General features: G+C 44.1%; 1 protein-coding gene across 1 annotated transcript in view; it reads right to left on the reverse strand.

Moving 5' to 3' along the window:
- CELF2 (CUGBP Elav-like family member 2) overlaps window positions 1-18,896 on the reverse strand; it is a 559,496-nt gene that overhangs the window by 344,577 nt on the left and 196,023 nt on the right. The gene's annotated exons all lie outside the window — the stretch shown is intronic.

Here is an 18,896-nt window from a genome sequence, read left to right on the forward strand (position 1 = left end):
GCACCAGTGTTCCTGCCGATCAGAGCCATACTCGACCTGAAGCAGGGCATCTAAAGGAGGCAGGCAATGCAAAGATTGTTTGGTCACACTGAAGTCCTGCCTGGCACTGGAGCATCTGCCTCAAAAGACCAACTAGGTGTTCTTTTCCCAAATAAGAAAAACCTGCTTCCCTACTTCATTATACTCACTGGGCTTAGCATATTGTTAGCCAGGGAAATACACACTGCACTGCTGTTTATTGGAATTAGAAGAATTCCATGCAGATTAGCCAAGAAAACAGCAAGTTAAACACACACACAGAAAAGACGAGATGCTACAGACAGAATAGGCAGTCTTCCAAAAGTGCAGACTAAGGCACCGCTCCAGGAGGTGTGAGCTGACGGGAAGCCAAGAATGCTCTCAGCTTGGATGGAACAACGCAGAACGCAGCTCAAAACAGATCTGGATCAGAGTCCTGGTGTCCTCACTCCCAGGCTCCACGTGCCTCACCTGTCCTCCATCACCACAATCAGGCTCCTCAGTACTAACCTGGGGTCCTTTCGTGGGAATAATAGTGGGGTAGGGAAATAAGGGTGTGCTCTGTTTCCTTTCTATTTGAAGACCTGAAATACACCCTAATAACTTGCTAGACCTCTGACCTCTGAACTTAGTCTTGACCCACAGCTAGGGAAATGGAGTCCCCCTGGAGGGGAATGAAGGTTCTTTATTGTCCACTGCACAGTAATCTTGCTTAGATTATCCACTGAATTGAGGACAATAAGCCAAGGTGACTGGTAGCAGTCACCACCGCTATTTCTGGAAGGAAGGAAGATAACATGATGAGTAAGCGGGCAAAGGTCAAATAGGGAAATGAAAGTCCTGTCCCTAAAACAACCATATGTTTACACTTCCTAATTACGGCATATGAAAGCTATGGAGTGAATATATAAATATGAATGACCTTGCCTGGAAAAGACAGATCTAAAATCTAAGTTGTTCTTTGGGAGCCAGATAAACCTCATGAAAATGAGTTTAGGACTAGAGAGACCTTGGAGATAAAGGGTTTGGCTGCTCCCGGGGTGGGTACTGAGACAGCAGTGCCTTCACCACTCAGTAGCTCTCTTTGCCTCAGCAGTTAAATGGGGAAGACAAAAGCCATTATGTTTGAAAGCACCTGAAGAGTTGGTAATGAAACTGGGTGTGTTCTGTCACCACCAATATTAATAAAAAGCAGAATGAGTGAACTGCCATTGGCCACAGTTTTGTCTGTGAGAGAAAGGTAAAAATATGCTGCTCAGACAGAAATCTCTTTTCTTAACATTTCCATCCAATTTCTAGTGTGGCCTGAACTATGAGGCAAGTCCTGAGATAACGATAATGCTCCTGCTTACCCATAAATGGAGTCTTAGCCTTAGAAGCCAGTGCTGCAGGACATGAGGCTATTCCTATGATGACATGAATTATGGGTCCATAGTAGTAAGGACAGGAATTGAGCCAAACCATTAAATATTTTCTTTTCTCTCCACTTCCTTTTTAGTCTAGGTACCTAAATAATGAGAGAGCTATTGAGGTGAGAGTGTAGTACTTGTCTAAACTCCACTATTGACAGATTGAAGGTCTTACACCCACCAGTTTTATGTGCTGCACTTGTGCTTATAAAGATGAGTGACTAGAAAGAAGGTATGTCATTTCTAACATTTACATATTGTATTGTAAGTCTTTGGTTCCAAATCCACATTCATTAATCTTTGTACTTCTTAATCCACCCAATCGAATAACTTTCCTCTAGCTGGTGATTAATGAATATTAATTTAAAAAAGAAATGAATTTATTTTTAACTATTGGAACTTTGGAGAGAGGCTACAGTTGACCCTTGAATAACAGGGGTTTAAACTACATAGGTCCACTTATACGCAGATTCCCTCACCTCCCCAATAAATACCGTAATGTAAATGCATTTTCTCTTCCTTATGATTCTCTTAACAACATTTTCTTTTCTCTAACTTACTTTATTCTAAGGATACAGTACATAATAGATATAACAGTAGGCTATTAGTAATTAAGTTTTTTGGGAGTCAAAAGTTATACATGGATTTTTGACTGTGCCCCTTACCCTCACATTGTTCAAAGGTCAACTGTATTTTATTTTCAAAATTCCTTTTTGTAGTCTTCACAACAGGTATGCAGAAATAAAAAAAAAAACACAACACTTTTTATTCTAATTCAGGCATATAGTTGGCACAGCGGACAACACCAAGAATTCCTTTCATGGTGTTATGTTTTAAATTTCAAGACCCTTTCACATTTGTCAGCTCATTTAATCCCCATAACAATGCTGTGGGGTGGGTAGAGCTGGTGCTATTACTTCTCAGCTGAAAAAGTTCAAGTACAGAAAGATGGAGCAACTTGCCCACAGAAGGTGCACCTTGAAAGGAACTGTGGGCTGCTAGGCTGCGGTGGGCACAGAGGCGGGTCTCCGCCCATCCTCCGCACCCCTTCCCAGTCCCATCTGTCAGCAGCCCCGTTCTCACCGCCACTGCTCCCACGCACTGATGGCGCCGTCCCCGCTCACACCCGCTGATGGTTCGGAGCAATTGGGACCGGCACCAATAACGGGTGTGAGCAGGGCCGGCGCCATCAGCTGGTGCCAGCAGCAGCTGCTGCCCCAATTACCCCTCAGGAGCAGGGAAGGTGGAGAGGCCCTCAGGGGCAATTGGGACGGGCAGCCGTCGCTCACACCCACTGATGATGCTGAGCGATTGGGTGCTGAGCGATTGAGACTGGTGCCGGGTGCCAGCAGCGGGTGGGAGCAGCAGCTCTGGTGCTGGCTGCAGGTACAAGTGGGGCTGTCACCGGCAATGGGTGCAAGAGGTGGCTGCTGCCCCAAATGCCCCTCAGGAACAGGGGGAGGTGGAGAAGCCCTGAGGGGTGATCAGGGCTGCCAGCCGCTGCTCGCACACACTGATGGTGCCAAGTGATCAGGGCCAGAGCCGGGCACCAGCAGTGGGTGCGAGTGGGGGCAGGGCCAGCGCCGGCAGCAGGTACGAGTGCCAAGCAGGACCACAGTGCACTGGAGCAAAGGATTTTCAGTAACCACCAGAAGCTCACCCCGATGACAGTGACCAGCACCCCGCCTTGGTCTGGCTTGTCCGCTCACCTGCTTCACCATCCTGCCGTGGCCGATGCCTGCCATGTTCCATGCATCCCCTAGTGATCAGTGCACATCATAGCAACCAGTTGTTCAGTTGTTTGGTTGTTCTGCCGCTCAGTCTATTTGCATATTAGGGGTTTATATATGTAGACTAGAGGCCTGGTGCATGAAAATTCGTGCACTTGGGGGGTGGGGCATCCCCTCAGCCCAGCCTGTACCCTCTCACAATTTGGGACCCCTCAGGTAGGTTCCCTAGGCCTGGCCTGAGATCAGGGCCTATCGGGGCTTTCCTTCCCATGGCTGCAGGCAGCTGGCCCCACCCCCACCGCTGCCACTGCTTGCCATCTATGCAGCACTGCACCCCTCTCCCCTGCCACCAGTGGCTTCCCTCTGTAGGTGACAGGCACAGGGTGCTATGGCTTGGCTGGCCTGGGCCTCCCTCTGTGGGGCAATCACTGGCTGGCCACACAACTGCCACAGAGTTGCTGCCTGTGGTCTGGGCCTCCCTATTTCTTTGCTGGGGGGAGGGGCCAGCCCTGGGAGGGGACATCTGTCTACCTGACCACCCATAACCACTGGCCTACCTACCCGATCGCCCCTAATCACTCTGCCTGCCTGCCTGATCACCCCTAACTGCTTGCTGGGGGGCAGGGCCAGCCCAGCTAGGGGCTGTCTGCCTACCTGATCGCCCCTAACCACTTTCCTGCCTACCTAATCACCCCTAACTGCTTGCTGGGGGGTGGGGCCATCCCTGCAAGGGGCCATCTGCCTACCTGATCACCCCTAACCACTCTGCCTGCCTGCCTGATCACTCCTAACTGTTTGCTGGGGGGCAGGGCCAGCCCAGCTAGGGGCTGTCTGCCTACCTGATTTGCCCCTAACCACTGGCCTGCCTGCCTGATCACCCCTAACCACTCTGCCTGGCTGCCTGATCTCCCTTAACTGCTTGCTTAGGGGTGGGGCCAGCCCTGCAAGGGACTGTGGTGATTCTAGTCTCTGGTCCTTCTGGTCATTATGCTTATGGTGGCTGGTCTTTTATTATATAGGATTCCTTTCAAAAAGTTATTTTAAATGGAGGGTGAATTAAAAGTAGATATACTAAGCACTTTTGGGAACAAATTATTATTCTTTGGGGCTTATCTACCATAGCATTTAATTTTTAACTATCCTGATTACTAACTTTGTAGGGAAAATTTTTCAAAAAGTAGTACAGAGATAATTAGCAAAGGACAACAAAAACTTAGTTTATCTCAAAGTTCTCTACATACAAAAAGATGTTTTTAACTTTGTAAATTAAATGGTTAGCTATGAATGCAAACTTGGTGAGGGCAAAACTGGAAAAGTGCTACAGGGGTGAGCTGAAATAAGCCAAATTTCTTGTTTCCTAAAACACTTTTAAAGGTATATTACATGTGCACTCACATGTTATAGGTAATTTCTACAATAAAAAGCTAAATTTCTAAATGCAACATTAACAATGCCAACTTTTTCTGCCTTGTATGCCTATCTTGTCTCAAATTTGGACATTTATATTGCCAAGGTAATAGAAAGTACCGTTTCAATGGAAGTGCATAACATGAGGTGCGCTGGAGTAGGGTCGAGAAGCACAGATTAGTTCTTTGATGGATGGAACACTAAAAAAATCTAGAGTGCCTCTCAGATTCCCATCCCAAAAGAACACTCTTGGAATGTACAGGTACCAAGGACATTACATCCTTTTAGTTGTTAGTTTCATATACTGTCTTAGTCCATTCCGGCTGCTATAACAAAATATCACAGACTAGGTGGCTTATAAACAACAAACATTTATTTTTCACAGTCTGGAGGCTGGAAGTCCAAGATCAAGGTGCCAGCTGGCACCTTCCTGCTGAGTCCTCACATGGCAAAAGGGGCTTGGCAACACTGTGGGGTCTCTTTTATAATAGCACTAATCCCATGAATGAGAGCTTCGCCCTCATGATCTAATCACCTTCTAAAACCATTACCTAAGGCATTAGGATTTCAACATATGAATTTTGGGGGGACACCACAGATACCAAGAATTGTAAGGTTTAATTAAGAAAAATGCCCTGTTGTTATGAAAGATGGAAAGAATACGTAGAGAATTTGTAAAGTAATATGAAGCAATGACTGAGGTCTACAGGATATGATTTCCAGCATACTCGGTACTTGACACACAGTAGGTGCTCAGTCAAGTTGATAAGTCTGTGTGTCAGTGGATAAATTCACACCCAGAGCTGGTTTCGAGCAGAAGATACAAAGTTCTTCTGATCTTCTTTGACAGCCTCTGAGGAAGGGTCTCAAAGGGCAAACTGAGGCAAGGCAGAGGTGTGTGAGCACAGGGGCAAGCCCAGAGCAACTCTCGACAGGAGATGGAATGAATGGAATATGGAGCAATCCTGTTCTTCCAGACTTCAGTGCCCCCGCTTGCCTCGAGGGGAAAACCCTCCAAAGCCAAAAGGATGTAGGAATCACAAATCACAACCCAAAACATAAAACTGACAGATGGCTTAAAGTGAAACCTCAGCAGCATTAGTAAAGAGAAGGTTTGATATAATCTGAGGATCTGTGTAACATGAGTTCTTTGCACCTGCACACTCAAAAAATTACCCCAAGTCACATTTAGAAGTAGGAGGCCACTATCTTAGTAACAATTCCATGGGCCCTAAGTTACAAACAGATATTCCTCTTCTAAGTCGTGGGACTACTTACTCATCTTCAAAATGGTGATGTTTTCTAGAATGAGTGGGGCATGGGGATGAGTAATTAGCAAGAATAATTGTAAAGCCCCTCAAAATTATAAAGTGTCATCTTTATCAATAAGTAGGTGTAAATAATAAGCCATAAAGTACTTAGAGCTCCAAGAAGCTACTTGAAAACAGGCACTAGATAAAATTTAAGAGGTATTATTATAAGGAGTAATAATGACTGCTTGCTATATAAAGGAAAGGAGTTATGAAAACAGAATCCATGAAGTGGGGTTAGAGAATTCTTTCTGTGTATGTAGGGAAAGATTTGTTGAAGACAGAATGAAGGAAGTAAAGGATTTCCCATGAAAATAGAACAACATAAATAGTCTAGTTGTTAAAATAACTAATTTTGGTCAGTGAACTCTTACAACTTAGCAAATAACATGTTCACAATTGAGCGATTATTTTTGGCCTAATGCTTTGCCAATAGCCAGCCTCAGGCAAATGGGAAACCCTGAGAAGGCTATAGGTGACTGGCTACACATTAAGTTAGGCATCAGTATTTGCATGGGAGATGGACCAAGTTTATTAATGCTATTTTTAAGAGAGACAAATGCACACACAGCCACCTTTCTACCTGCTCAAACTGCCATGTCAGAGAGATTCTGTAACTTGACTATTATTCGCGAGTCTTCAACGGACATGGAGAGTTTGGTGCACTTGGGGAATCCCTGTTTCCTGGTGGTTTTGATATTAGGGAATCCTAAGAAGTCAAGAGCACAAGTGTGATGAAGGCCATGGGTGGAGTAGATGAGTTTTCCTTGCAAGGAAGTGGACCAAGATTGGAATTCGTGTGCTTTTATGACAGAGATGAAAGAGAAGCCCAGATGGTCTGGGAAAGATGCTTTCAAAACAACCATAACATGTTCACAGCTCTTACTGAATGTGCAGGTGCTTTAAATGTTATATTTTTGTTTGTATCACTCTCTGAAATTACATTATCTACTTATATACTTGTTTATAATCTCTTTCCTGCATCTGCAGCTAAGTCGCATAAAAACAGGAACTTGCTCCATTTTATCACCACTTTAGCATAATGTGTGGGAAATGGTAGACACTTAATAAACATTTGTTCAATGGCTGGATTTCTCTGTGAAGCATTCTTTTTGTTAAGTGACCTAAACTCAGTGGCTTACAGCTATCCTATCTAATAAAAGAGTAATATGCAAATTGACTGTACCTCTGCTACACCCACATGCCACACCCACCAGCCAATCAGGAGCGAATATGCAAATTAACCCAACCAAGATGGCTGTGGCCACAGAGTAAGCAGGAGGCTTGGGTTTCCCCGGTAATGGAGGAAGGCAAGCTTTCTGCCCACCCTGGCTGGCCTAGGCCTCCACTCAAGGCTACAAAGTTTCAATTATAGAAGATAAATAAATCCCAGATACCAGGGCCTCTGCTTGGGTCACTGGAGGGCATGGCCGGCCTGCAAACCACCACAGGCCCCTTGCCCAGGCCTCCCCATGCCCCAAGGGAACCCCCACCCTGATCCAGAACACCCTTCAGGGTAAACCAGCTGGCCCCCACTAGTGCACCAGGCCTCTATCCTATCTAATAAAAGAGTAATATGCAAATTGACCATCACTTCAACACACGAAATTGATGCCCCCATGTGGTCAAAGATGGCTGCTCCCATGTGGACACAAGATGGCCATCACAAGATGGCCATCAGGGGAGGGCAGTTGGGAGGGACCAGGCCTGCAAGGGAGGCAGTTGTGGGCGATCAGGCTAGCAGGGGAGGGCAGTTGAAAGGGACCAGGCTGGCAGAGGAAGGCAGTTGGGGGAGACCAGGCCTACAGGGGAGGGCAGTTAGGGGTGACCAGGCCTGCAGGGGAGGGCAGTTAGGGGCAAACAGGCTGGCAGGGGAGCAGTTAGGCATCAATCAGGCTGGCAGGGGAGTGGTTAAGGGGTGATCAGGCTGGCAGGCAGAAGCAGTTAGGGGCAATGAGGAAGGCAGGCAGGCGAGCAGTAGGGAGCCAGCAGTCCTGGATTGTGAGAGGGATGTCCGACTGCGTGTTTAGGCCCGATCCTGCCTGTTTAGGCCCGATCCTAGATCTATGCAATGTGTTTAACTAACTCTTTAGTTAATGGTGCCATAACTTCAAAAGTTAGTGAGTCACACTCTGGCCACCAAAAGGTAGCTGGTTCAATTCTGGGTCAGGGCACATGCCCAGGTTGCAGGCTTGATCCCCAGTAGGGGTTGTGAAGCAGGCATCTGATTGATGTTTCTCTCTCTCTCTCTCTCTCTCTCTCTCTCTCTCTCTCTCTCTCTTTTCCTTCCTCTGTCTCTAAAATCAATAAAAACATATATTTAAATAAGTTAGTGAGTCACTCCCTTTCTCCTAGAGATGTCCTGCTTACTCTTCTCTCACCTCACTGGGATCCCCAGGGACCTACAGCAAGTTATCTTCTTATGAGTTCCATCCTCTGCCTGCTATTGAAACCATAACAAAACAGTAAATACTATTAAATGCCATACTTGTTGCCTTAAGTCGGTTCCTAATGAGAAGCATCCTCACTTTTAAAAGTGCATTAATTTTATTTTGTTTTACATTGCAGGGCTAGATATTAAACATTACTTTGACTTCTAATTCCTGTTACATATGTATTGTTATGATATAAATAAAAATGCTTTAAAAATATGAGTAAGTCATGATCTTCAAAGGAAAGTTCCTAGAGGCCAAGGGGTGATGGAGGAGGCAGAAAGTAGCTTGTAGCTGAGGGAGAAAAGACATGGCAATCCACACTAAACACTGGCAATAGAGGCCATAAAAGTTAACTAGAAAGTTAACTCTGGTTTCAGATGAAGCATGAATGGAGAACAGAGAAAGTCTGGAATCAGGGAGGCAGTGGGGAAGCCATTGTACACTAGGAGATGGTATAGCCTGCGAGGTCAGTGCTTGCATTCATGGACCACTGCCTACTTGTTGGCCTTAGTTTTAGACTCTCCATAAATCACCCCATCACCAGAGCAATCCAGTAAATCAGTATTACTGTCCATATTGCACAAGTGAGGACACAGGGGGCCTAGGAGATGACAAAAGGGTCAAGCTGATTTGCAGTAAGTGGCAGAGATGGTTGTCAGGCTTAGCTTTCTTCCTTGTGCCTCCGAAGTAAGGGGGTAAAAATGTATTTTAGTGGCAGAATCATTATATAGACAATTGAATAGGTAGAATGGAGAAAACAGATGAGTTGAAGATAATTCTGATGTTTCTAACATGGACAATTTGGCAAATGATGACACTGATGAGATGAAAAGAAACAACAAAAAAGTCAAAATAGGGTAGATGGGGAAGGTAACTGATTCCATTGGGGACAAACTGAGCTTGAGATGCCTGCAGGCAGGTCTTCCAAGTAGAGTAGGCAGCTGAACTACTTACTGCATGGATGAGATCAGCCAGGAGGAGTGCTGAAGGGGAAAAAATGAGAAACAAACCAAGACCAGAACTCCAGGGCAAATCAAAAATTGAGGAGGCAAAGGAAGATGCTCCAGTGAAAGAGATGTCTGAATACATCACAGAAGGGCTAAAACTTAGCTGAAGGGAGAAAACATATACTTATCAACTTTTGAGCTACCTTGGAGTATATGGGCTCATGAATTTTTTGTTTGGATGCTAAATGAAAAAGCAGGGCAGTACAGTGAAATGAGAAGCAGGAAAGTTAAGAAAGTTTCAGGAATCAGTCAAGAACTGTGGAAATAACTCTAGAAGGCAGCCTAGTCTGAAAAGGAAGCAGACTACTTCCACACCTGCATCCTCGGAGCCAGCATGCAGAACAGGAAGGCAACAGTGCAGAACAAGCTCATATGCTTCCCAGATTCTGGCTGGGTCCAACAGTTCAAGAAGGCAGCAACAAAAGTCTTTGTTTGTTTGTTTTTTACATATATTTTTACTGATTTCAGAGAGGAAGGGAGAGAGAGAGAGAGATTGAAAGATCAATGATGAGAGAGAATCATTGATTGGCTGCCTCCTGCATGCCCCACACTGGGGATCAAGCCTGCAACTCGGGCACGTGCCCCAACAGGGAATGGAACTGTGACCTCCTGGTTCATAGGTTGATGCTCAACCACTGAGCAACATCGGCTGGGCCAGCAAAGGTAGTTTTTTGAAGGTGTCTGAGAATTTTTCCAGATAAGGATTCTAAAAGTTATCAGGAACTATAAATTCTAGATTTGGATAACATCTTCTGGGTCAACTGTTTTAAACTTTTTAATGAAGTATCATATACTTAGAGAAAAGTATCCAGAAGTATATTCACAGAGAGAACATACCCACCCAGATCAATACAACCTTGAGTCTGTTTTTCATTCCATAATCCAACCGAGACTTGATGCATATTCTATATATATAAAAGCCTAAGCGACCGAACGACCAAATGATCAGTCTACTGGTTGCTATGACGTGCACTGACCACCAGGGGGCAGATGCTCAATGCAGGAGCTGCCCCCTGGTGGTCAGTGTGCTCCCACAGTCAACCTCCTGTGGTCCCTACCCTCGGCCGGCTGGCCCTGATTTGGACTGAGCCAGACAGCTCCGATGGGCCCCGATTGCTGGCCAGGCCCTGGGCCCCCATCTGTGAACAAATTTGTGCACCAGGCCTCTAGTAAATATATAAGAACTAGAATGCTTGTGAGTAAAAACTGCCTGAGAGACAAAGATCCAGTAGAACAATACTTTCTCTGGAACCCACCTACTTTTTGCCATCTATGCTATCCTGATTCAGGCTCTCAGAGTTCCCAAGGAGTCTCTCTCTGTAGTTTCACCGACTCTGATCCATGCTACACATTTGCATGAGTTATGTCTCTAATATCTTCATAGTTGCCTCCTGCTTAGAACTCATTAGAGCTTTCCCCCTGCCCTGAAGATGAAGTCCAAGCCACATAATTTGGTTCATAAGACCTACCCACATCATGGGTTTTCTCACCTGGCACATTATACTTTTTCTCTATAAACCTCTTTGGAGTCCTCACCTACCTGATTACTCTTGCCTCTGTGCATTTGTTCATGTTGTTTCTTACTCATGCAAAATTCTCCTGGTTTTCGCCCCCCTTTCTCTCACCAGATTTATTTCTGCATATCCTTCAGGATTCAGCTGAAACATCAAGTGCTGAGCACAAAAATACGTGCTCAAAAATGCTTGCTGGCTGAATACATGGATAATTTGAGGACATCACCTCAGAAGCAAGGAAATACAAAAATGTCAAAATATGGGCCCAGTTTAAAAAAATGTGATGAAACAAATCAACTTCTTCTTCTTCTTCTTCTTCTTCTTCTTCTTCTTCTTCTTCTTCTTCTTCTTCTTCTTCTCCTCCTCCTCCTCCTCCTCCTCCTCCTCCTCCTCCTTCTTCTTCTTCTTCTTCTTCTTCTTCTTCTTCTTCTTCTTCTTCTTCTTCCTCCTCTTCTTCTTCTTCCTCCTCCTCCTCCTCTTCCTCCTCCTCCTCCTCCTCCTCCTCCTCCTCCTCCTCCTCCTCCTCCTTTTTAGGGACAATGTTAGTTATCTAAAGTTGAATTCAAAAGAAGTACTAGTCATGGCCCCTTCCCTCAGGAAACAATGATCATATTAGAAATACAGAATTTATCCATATGAAACAAAGAACAATACAGTGTTTACTACTGCAGTGGTTAATGAGCCATAAGAGTTCCAATGAAGGAGAGGTAAGAGTTGGCTGGAGTAACCTAAGAGTTTTTCATGGAGGAGTAAGATTTGAGGCAATCTTGAAGAGTATGATTCCATTTGGGGAGGCCATGGAGGGTAAGTGTGGGGACATCCCAAGCAGGGGAGACCAGACTGAAGATAATTTATGTGGGAGACAGTGAAAAGAAAGTATAAATAAAGTAGCACAAGTATTGACAAATGTCAATAAAAGAAATTAGGAAGACTAAGGCCAGACTGTGAATCTTGTAAACTGAGCAAAGAAATCTGGATTCAATATAATAAGCAATAGAAATTCAGTATAATTTCTACATCAGTAAATGAGAATCCTCTACAAAATGCCAATGAGAAAGTTAGAAACAGCTCTGGCAGCTGGTAGCTGATGGGTAGGACATAATGTTTCCAACACATAAATAACTCTTACAGAACATAGAAATAATCAGATTTTGAGACCGCTGTAGAACAAGAGAAAGACAAAGACATTGCAACTACAAAAATAATGAAATATCTCCAACTGCTTATTTCCTAATGATGTCCAGCTCTGCTTTAATCTCTCTAATCTCTAGATAAAACTGCCAAGATGCCTGGATTAGTCAGCTAGGGCTGCAATACCAAAATAGTGTGGACAGGGTGGCTTAACAGAAATTTATTTCCTCACAGTTCTGAGGCTGGAAGCCCAAGATCAAGATGTCAGCAGGTTTGGTTTCTCATGAGGACTCTCTCCTTGACTTGCAGACAGTCACTTTCTCTCTGTCTCCCCACACAGCCTTTCCTCTGAGCATGTACATCCCTGGTGTGTCTTCCTCTTCTTATAAGAACCCAGTCTTATTACCCTTATGGCCTCATTAACATTAATTACCTCCTTAAAGGCCCTATCTTCAAATACAGTTATATTATGAGATACTGGGGGTTAGAACTTTAATATATGAATTTTGTGAGATGGAAGAGACACAATTCAGTCCCTAACAATACTCTATGCTTCTTAAAAACACACAATTGAGAACTAACTCCCACTTCCTTAGCATGTGCACAAGCCCTACATCTATACTAAGCCCCTTCCCACTTCCTTGTTCTAAGATGCCCCATCATACCCTTGGTGTGCATGCTCCTTTGCTGGGGCAAGTTAAACATGACATTGACTTGTGGTGTGTTCCTGGTGGCTTTGGCTGTTGGGCTTCCACCCCAGGACCTTCCATATTCCTGAGCCTTACCTGTCCCATGCTTTTACCTGCCTGAATTGCCATTTCTCCTTCCTGGTTACCTGCTGCTCGTCCTTAAATATTCACTTCAGTTCATATACCATCTTCTCTTAAAGCATTACCTGATCTAGTCTTCCTCATACTGAAATTAGATTTCTCTTGTGATGGTTCTGTAATGTGTAAACTTGGCTAGGCTGAGCCACATTTCCCAGAATTCACTTTATTTCTTTATTTTTTAAATCCTCACCTGAGGATATGTTTTTATTGATTTTACAGAGAGAGAGAGGAAAGGAGAGGTGTGGGGCATGGCTACAGTGTTTGGACAGGTCTAATCCTTGGACTGATGAGAGGGCACAGTCCTCTCATAGCCATGTGCAAGTCCCAGCTTGGAGGGCAGAGCCCTCCCAGCACAATTATAGCCAGCTATAGTTGTAAGCTTGAACCTATGGTCCAAACACATGGCCCCATGTGCCTAAGTAATATAGGCTGCAAGTAAACAAAGCTTGATCAGGTGCATGTAATTGAGTAGGATGGAAACCCACAAGAATGCTGTAAACATCTTGACCACGCCCTTACTTTGCCTTGTGACATCTGCTATAAAATAAAGACACAGCTTGTGGGTGTCGGTGCTGTCTCTCAGGGAGCAGCATCCCACCGAGACCCAGCTTTCATTCTCTTGTCTGTCTTTTCTAAGCCTTTCAGCTGCCCCCACTCAGGGTCACTGAACCTGACTGAGCTGGTGTGGCACATAAGGCACCCTGGGGCTGAGGTTGCCATGGCCGTGCTGGCTTGCCACAAGTGGCGCCCGAACAGGGACTGAGTTCAGGGGAACTACAATTGTTAGGTGAAAGGAGGCCTCACCCCAAGGCACACATGTGCAGAAAGTAAGTTAGGGAGCCAAGGTGTGGTAATAGCTCGGTGTAAAACTTGGGAAAGTCAGGATCCTAGGAAGGGATCCCTAAAAACAATGCTTAGTAGAAGCATTTTTAAATTTCTTAAGGAGAAAATAAGTAGAAAATAGATAAGAAATAAGGTAGAAAAACATAAAAAGAAGAGGATCACTAAAAACAATGCTTATTGGAGTATTTTAAATTTCTAAAGTAGGAATAAGTGGTAGAAAATAAGCAGAAGAAAATAAAGTAGAAAATAAGAGATCTCTTAGGTTTTGTTAAGCTAAAGATAGATAAGATGGAAAATAGGATGGAAATTATAAGATAGAAGATAAGAAATAGAAGAGAGAAAATAGGAGACAGAAAATAGGAAACAGAAAAAAGGTAGAAATCTCTTAGGTTTTGTAAAGCTACTGTAAAGCAAAAAATGGCTGTGGTTGATGGTTTTTGAGGAAGTAACTTTTATTTCTGACCTAGATTGTAAGTTCTTGTGGCAGTTGCATGGTTCTGGGCTTTGGTTATTTTTGCTTGTGTGATCTGATGGTTCCCTGGGACTTTGGGTCTGGTGAGTTGCCAGTTTTCGGTACTGCAGGACTGAGGGCTGCTCGTTTCCATGCAGCAGCAGCTGAAGACAGAAACTGAGGAAGGGACCAGACTTCCACCAGCGTGGACGGAGCTGATTTGTCAAGCAGCCTGATCCAGAGGACCAGCCTTGCATTGACAACATCTTTGCATCTGTGGCATCTTACTATGCAAGGAACCAAGATATCAACGTGGAGTCAGCTGAAGAAGATGACGACTGCGACCAAGCAGATGGTAAAAAAGTGGAGTGGAAGTTACTCTCTTAAAGTCTTGCACGGCCAAATCTGAGGACTCTGAGTAAGATACTTCAGCAGCAAAAGGAACTTTTATTTTGAAGAAAATGTTAAAGTTTGGTTTTGCATTGGCATTGTTTTGTTATTGTGTTATTAATAGCAAGAGTTTTGTTCTCTCTTGTTGCTGTATCAATATTACTGTGTTGTTTGTTTTATTAATAGCCAGAAGTTTTGTTTTGATATTTTGATTATGCTGAATAATTTGTTTAGAGTTTTTGATAATGTAAATAGACGTGTTTAAAAACAAAAGAAAAGGGGGATGTGCGGGGTGTGGCTACAGTGTTTGGACAAGTCCAAGCCTTGAACTTATGAGAGGGCACAGTCCTCTCATAGCCACGTGCAAGTCCCAGCTTGGAGGGCAGAGCCCTCCCAGCACAATTATAGCCAGCTATAGTTGTAAGCTTGAACCTATGGTCCAAACACATGGCCCCATGTGCCTAAGTAATATAGGCTGCAAGTAAACAAAGCTTGATCAGGTGCATGTAATTGAGTAGGATGGAAACCCACAAGAATGCTGTAAACATCTTGACCACGCCCTTACTTTGCCTTGTGACATCTGCTATAAAATAAAGACACAGCTTGTGGGTGTCGGTGCTGTCTCTCAGGGAGCAGCATCCCACCGAGACCCAGCTTTCATTCTCTTGTCTGTCTTTTCTAAGCCTTTCAGCTGCCCCCACTCAGGGTCACTGAACCTGACTGAGCTGGTGTGGCACATAAGGCACCCTGGGGCTGAGTATGCCATGGCTGTGCCGGCTCGCCACAGAGAGGGAGAGAGAGAGAGATACATCAATAATCTGTAACCCACCTCCTCCTACACACCCCAATTGAGGATCAAACCTGCAACCTGGGTATGTGCCCTGACTGGGAATCTAACCTACCACCTTTCAGTGTATGGAACAACACTCCAACCAACAGAGCCACTCCCGCCAGGGCTTTCTTCTTTTTAATGTTTCTGGTGAGAGTACGCCACAAGGAAGATTCTTGGGAGAGGTAAAGAACAGAAGGGAAGCAATTGCCATTGTTGCTGATGTGCTGGGCCTGCAACTCCTCCACCCTTCCCTGATCCTTCCTGAGTCTCTGATTTTTGGGCCAGGTTTTGTGTGTTAACCCCTATCACCAAGGTCCTCAAGGCAGAGGCAACGAGAACTGACATGTGTTTCAGTCCATCTTTGAGGAATTCCAGTTCATGTTTCTGAATTCTAGCCTTCCCTTGACCTCCCCCTACTTGACTTCCATCTTCTTTTCTTGATTGTTTGGCCTGTGGACATCAACTTCCAGCATCAGATGCAGATGAAAAACCTTTACAGAGGCTTCCTAACCTACTGCCATCACTGTGTGAAGTCAAATCCCTATAACAACTGCCTATCTATCTAACTTACTTATCTATCATCTATCTATCTATCTATCTATCTATCTATCTATCTATCTATCTATCATCTATCTATCTACCATCTATCTAACTATCATCTATCTAGCTATCTATCATCTAGCTAACTAGCTACCTAGCTATCTATCATCTATCTATCTTCTATCATCTATCTTCTTTACATCATCTATCTATCATCTATCTATCTATCTATCTATCTATCTATCTATCTACCTATCTATCTATCTACCTACCATCCAACCACCCACCCATCATTCATCTATCTATTCTACTGTCCCTGCTTCTTTGGTTGACCCTGACTTAACATACTCCTCCTCTTAGATATGTCTCTGTACTTTTCCCAAATCTTAAGTATAATTCTCTTGTACCATTTATAATACTTTATTGTCGTAATTTGTGTGGTAGACCAGATTATCTTGCCAATTCTTCATGCCCTACCTCTATCATCTGACCTTGTAGTGCACTAGCATAGGTGAAATATATTTCTCTACTCCATTGACATTAGGTTTGACAATGTGACTTGCTTCAGCTGTTGAAAAGTTAGCAGGCATGCCCTAGCTGGTTTGGCTCAGTCGATAGAGCAATGGCCTCCAGATGGAAGGGTCCCAGGTTTGATTCTGGTCAAGGGCACATACCCGGTTTGCTACCTCAATCCCTGGTGAGGGCCTTTCAGAAGGCAGCTGATCAGTGACTCTCATCGTTGATGTTTCTATCTCTCTCTCCCTTTCCTTTCCTCTCTGAAATCAATAAAAAATATATATTTTTAAAAAGTTAGCAGGCATATTAAATGTGCTTGTGTGGTTTAGTTTGGGTTTTTACAGTATGAGACCTGCCATGAGAAAGGCATGCCCCAGGGAATCTGCACCTTCCAACAGGGCCTCAGAACAAACACACGCAGAAAAGATCTGAGCCAACGCACCCTCTAGAGCCAAGCACAGCTGATTCAGCCTGAAAGAGAGCCTCCCAACTTAATCTGCCAAACCACAATTGACCCACAGACTCACAAGTGTAAGAATAAGTGTTATTGCAAAACATTGTACTGTTGAATAAAATAGTATGCAGCCTTATCACAGCAACTGACTAGTAAATTACTTTTCTTTACTGTGCCTCATTTCCAGTGTTGGCTCCTTGAGACCAGGGACCACAGTGACGATTTCCATTTCTCCAATGCCTACTAAGATGCCTGATACATACATGGTATGTGTTCAATAAATGTTTGTTGCAGCCCTGGTCACTGTGGTTCAGTTGATTGATTCCCTGTCAGGACACATGCCTGGGTTGCGGGTTCAATCCCTGGTGAGGGAGTACAAGAGACAGACGATCAATGTTTCTCTCTCTCCCCCTCTTCTTTCCTCTCTCTAAAAAAAAATCAACAAAAAAATCTATAAAAAAATAGAGGCCCGTTGCACGAAGATTCGTGCAATAGGCCTTCCTTCTCCTGGCTGCCAGCACTGGTTTTCCTCTGGCACCCGGGACCCGGGCCACATCGGAGCCAAGCCTTCAGCCTTCAGGCTTGGCTTTGGCCTCAGAGGAGTCTTGAGTCTTCAGTCTTCATTCTTCCTTCAGGTGGAGCCTTCATTCTTTGCTCTGTGCCTGCATATGTAAATTAACCTGCCATTTTGTTGAGTTAATTTGCATACACACTCCTGATTGGTTGGTGGGCATACAGAGGTACGGTCAATTTGCATCTTTCTTTTTTATTAGTATAGATAGATGTTTGTTGCATATTAGAATAAACAAATGACCAGATGATCAAAGAACCACATGGAGGGAGACATCGCACAAAGGGGTGTCAGGAAGAAGAAACTGACAGAGGTGCATAGGGTGGGAATGAGGGGAGCAAGTTTAGAAGCAAGTATAAGCAGAATGTGGTCCATGTACAATCATACAATAGAATATCTGCCCTTTATTTTCTGATGATCAAATGTTCAAAAGGCCACAGAGGTTCCATGTGACTCTAGTAATCTTCAAAGAGTATTTTTTCCTACTCTGAACTTGCATGAGTTTTGGGGGGGCAGCTGGCATTAAAAGCTGCAGTGCCTGTCTGTAGCCATGTATAATGTTAGGGAAAATGACAAAAGTTGAAAAACCTGAACCTCCTTCAGAAAATATTAAGAAAATAAAATTCCTGGGAAGTACTAGTAATTCCTATTCTTCCTTTAGGTGATCATGTCTCTGTAATCACCTGATCTGTTGTGGTCAGTTTATAGCTCCCTTGACCCACTGATCATTTTCATTTTTTGTTGTTGAAAGGTTGGTGTGACACTATATCTGAAGCTCCCAGCCTGGTCACCAAAGATCTATGCATCCTGGGCAAACACACTTGGGAGATGAAAGCAGTTCTCCTCAGCATCAGTCCTCCCAGCTGAGACCCTTGTCACATTCCCGTGGAGCGTGTGTCATGGACCTGCCATGAGAATTGCTCCTCCCAAGAAATAGCTTGAAGGATGTCAAATTCATTGGTGTTTGCAGTTGAACTTTTCAAACTTTTGTCTTACACTGAGCAAACAACACAAGTGTATACATGCACATCCAATACCACAGGCACATACATTCCACTGCGTTTTGGAGAATAAAAAGATAGTTTGCATATTGTTTGGTGCCAATCATAACATGAGATTAAAGGTGCTGTTTTATACATTTGAAAGTTACACCCACCAAATTCATGCTTTCTCTGCCCAAGCTCAGAACTTCAAAAGGAATATTTCATAAGAAAACACACACGCACACACACCTCAGAAAGATTCTGTAAGCACCTGTTCATTCCAATTTCTATAAACGAGAAGAGCATTTCCCAGGAATCTGTAAATGAAGGCTCAATGGCTGAACATCTGCAAAGCCATTAGGGTTGAACAAAGCCACTGGGAACATAAACCACCCCGAATGATACCCAAACCATGTTGACATACGTAGAAAAGTGTGCCAGTTGGGGTATTTGTGAGCAATGTACTGAATCCTATTTCCAGGCTGTTTCAGGCTGAAACAAAACTTGTCTTCTAACAATTATTTA

Source organism: Plecotus auritus, assembly GCF_963455305.1.
Source record: "Plecotus auritus genome assembly, chromosome: 1".
In the NCBI taxonomy this organism is placed as follows: Eukaryota; Metazoa; Chordata; class Mammalia; order Chiroptera; family Vespertilionidae; genus Plecotus; species Plecotus auritus.